The sequence below is a fragment of the Teleopsis dalmanni genome, chromosome 2 (assembly GCF_002237135.1).
Source record: "Teleopsis dalmanni isolate 2A chromosome 2, ASM223713v2, whole genome shotgun sequence".
Lineage (NCBI taxonomy): Eukaryota > Metazoa > Arthropoda > Insecta > Diptera > Diopsidae > Teleopsis > Teleopsis dalmanni.
This window is the reverse complement of record NC_051847.1, coordinates 97,517,962-97,521,959: the sequence shown is the minus strand read 5'-3', so window position 1 is coordinate 97,521,959 and position 3,998 is coordinate 97,517,962.

The following is a 3,998-nucleotide window of genomic DNA, read 5'->3' as shown; positions in this document are numbered from 1 at the left end:
AGCAGTAATGATTGAAAATTGTATTACGAGTTGGGCAGAATTTCCGTTTTTCAATCATATAACGTTAACTCAAAATATGAGAGCACTCCCCGAAGAGTTGGAATTCGTTCAATTTCTAAAGAGAATTGGCAATGGTGAAGATTTAGTAGAAATTCCAGCAAATTTGATAGGTGTTGAATTTAACATAGTACATGATATTTTTGGATATTAATGAAACCATTTTATCAGATAGAATGTTGAAGTCAGTTGTGTTAGCTCCAACTAATGAAGATTGTGGACTTATCAATAACGATGTATTGAATCGCATCGCTGGTGAAAAAAAGGTTTATTACAGTTTTGACAGAATTATTTGCGAGGATAACAGTGAGGTGTGCAACTATCCAGTAGAATTTTTGAATACTTTGATTGTAAGTGGTTTGCCACCACATAAGTTGGAGCTCAAGATTAATGCGATAGTTTTGTTAATTCGAAATTTAAATACGTAGCAAACATTAGTGAATGGGACGAGAATGCGAGTCAAAGCAATGCATAATAACACAGTAGATTGTGAAGTACTCACTGGAGTTGCTCGCGGAAAACGTGTTTTGATTCCACGCATACACTTGACGTATTCAGGGACTGCACTGCCATTTAATTTTCAAAGAACACAGTTTCCAGTCATCAGCGCATTTGCTATGACAATTAACAAATCCCAAGGACAGACATTTGATAGAGTTGGAATATTGTTGAGGAGACCTGTTTTTTCGCATGGTCAACTTTACGTTGCAGCGAGTAGAGTTAGATCATTTGACGGGCTTAAATTTTATGTCAGTAATGAAGGTGGACAAGGTCATTTGGCTAATGATGAAAGGGTGTTTACAAAAAATATTGTTTACACTGAAGTTTTGAGAACTTCGTGATATAAAATATAGAATTATTTATTTATGCACTTAGGGTCGCCAGTGGTCGAAATTCGACCAATAGAAAATACAATTTATTTATTTTAATAGTATTTAAATTTTATTGATGAATTTGATTAAAATATGAACAAAATCTAAAGAAAGTTGTAGAAAACAATTTAAAAAATAAATTAAAATTTATAATTTCATCTCGTGCAAAATTATTTGTTGTGTTTCTGGTTTTGGCTTAATTCTTCCTTGTATTATCAATCCAATCAAATCGTTTAATTTAAATTTGTCGTCATATGTGACCACATATGCACCTGCGAAAAAAGAAAATAATTAGTATAAAATATGAAATATGATGAATTGTTTGAATGAAATACCGATAAAATTTCGAACTGATGCTCCATTTTGAAATCTTTTCAACAAATAAATTATCTTAACATCTGCTCCGTACATTTGTTCTTCAGGTGATATCGGAAAGTTATCAGTATAGGAATCAGCAATTTTGTAGAACAGCACCTTCTTCTAAAGAAATTCGAAATTCTGACGCAATTTATTGCGTCAATTTATTGCATAATTTCGACAATGCGACTTTGCACAACATCTCGCTCCCGTGTTAATTATCAAACAAATTCCTATACTCTGCCATCACGAAATCAAATCGCGGTATGCAGTGAAGGCAAGAAACAAAGAAATGAAATTGGCAAATGAACGAATGAAAAAAATTAAATATTGAAAAACATTCAAACTGAATGAAATCTAAAATGATAATAATGCATAATAATAATTCTATATTTTATATCACGAAGTTCTCAAAACTTCAGTGTAAACAATATTTTTTGTAAAAACCCTTTCATCATTAGCCAAATGACCTTGTCCACCTTCATTACTGACATAAAATTTAAGTCCGTCAAATGATCTAACTCAACTGGCTGCAACGTAAAGTTGACCATGCGAAAAAACAGGTCTCCTCAACAATATTCCAACTCTATCAAATGTCTGTCCTTGGGATTTGTTAATTGTCATAGCAAATGCGCTGATGACTGTGGAAACTGTGTTCTTTGAAAATTAAATGGCAGTGCAGTCCCTGAATACGTCAAGTGTATGCGTGGAATCAAAACACGTTTTCCGCGAGCAACTCCAGTGAGTACTTCACAATCTATTGTGTTATTATGCATTGCTTTGACTCGCATTCTCGTCCCATTCACTAATGCTTGCTACGTATTTAAATTTCGAATTAACAAAACTATCGCATTAATCTTGAGCTCCAACTTATGTGGTGGCAAACCACTTACAATCAAAGTATTCAAAAATTCTACTGGATAGTTGCACACCTCACTGTTATCCTCGCAAATAATTCTGTCAAAACTGTAGTAAACCTTTTTTTCACCAGCGATGCGATTCAATACATCGTTATTGATAAGTCCACAATCTGCATTAGTTGGAGCTAACACAACTGACTTCAACATTCTATCTGATAAAATGGTTTCATTAATATCTCCAAAAATATCATGTACTGTGTTAGATTCAACACCTATCAAATTTGCTGGAATTTCTACTAAATCTTCACCATTGCCAATTCTCTTTAGAAATTGAACGAATTCCAACTCTTCGGGGAGTGCTCTCATATTTTGAGTTAACGTTATATGATTGAAAAACGGGAATTCTGCCCAACTCGTAATACAATTTGCAATCGTTACTGCTATTATAAATAATGCCGCCGAATTAATAAATCTGGCATAACTACTACTTTTTTTATATTCGGAACTGTATTTTCCATCAGATTTATAGGCAGTTTAAAAACATTATGGAGTATCTTTCCACCAATCAATAAAGTGGAAGCAATACCACTAAATGCACACGAAATACAGCGAAGATTAAGGGAATTTAATTTACAAATTATAGCCGTTTGTGTGAATGTTTTCCCACAACCTGCATGGGATGTCAAACAAAACACATTTGATCCTGTATCGTAATACTGAACTTCACGAATAACTTTATCAATAGTATCACGCTGTTCATTATTTGCGCAATCATAAAGCTCATTAAATAAACATTCTTCTACGAAAGGATCAAAAATATCGAGATCAGCAAATTCTGGCATTATTGTAGGTGTAGGCAAACCAAGTGACGTACATGTAACATTATGTGTTAACAAAATATCCTCGATTTCCAATAATACTCTATTAAAAGAAACATCTACACTACAACCATCTCTAACGAAATCTTCGCTTAATTGATCTCTAAATTCCACCCAAAGCGCTAATGCATTTGCTGGAATATTGAAGGCACAATTAATCGCAAACAAATTACGCATTTGTTTTCCTGAGTTAAATGTCTTAGCTTCATTGAGAGAAACTCTCCACTCGTTATAATTGGACGCAATTACCCTAGCATGACATGCTTCGATAAATGTCCTATAAACAATTCCATTGAATGTACGCACATCTTCATATGATTTTGGCCCTTTTACATGCAACAAAAATAATCTTAAATGGAATTGCTCAATTTCTTTGGGAGACACCATATACATCCGAGTAATAATTTTATCTCCTCCTCGTTGTCTTTTTTGCCAAGATTTTCTACTATCAATCCAAACATAATGCAATGAAATTTCTATATACGTATATTGATTAGCAGATGAATCACTTTGATTCAATTGAAAGAAAGCTAATAGCTTCGTAAGCTTAGGATTTTCTACTGCTTGTCTTTCTTGGTCTTCGCGAAATATAATATTTTGTCTTTGTGTCAAAATAATGTCAAGACGAATTATAATATGAGACTGAAAATGCATAGGAAATTTATATATTCGCCACATAGCCTCAGTTGATCCCACATATCGACCATTCAAAAAATTTCTAACGTCATCTACTTCAACTTGTACTTGTTAGTCATTTTCGTTTGTGCTTTCACTTTGAATTAAAACAGTTGCACTATCAAAACCCTTATATACATATTTATATATGTACTTAATACTTTTGACGGAAGTGCACACCTCGACATAAATGTGACAATTATATTTTGCAAACAAATACGGGTTGTATGGAACGACATAACGATTATCTAAAGATTTTCCTCTAACATCAACGGAAACATTATTATCGCGCCGTCTAT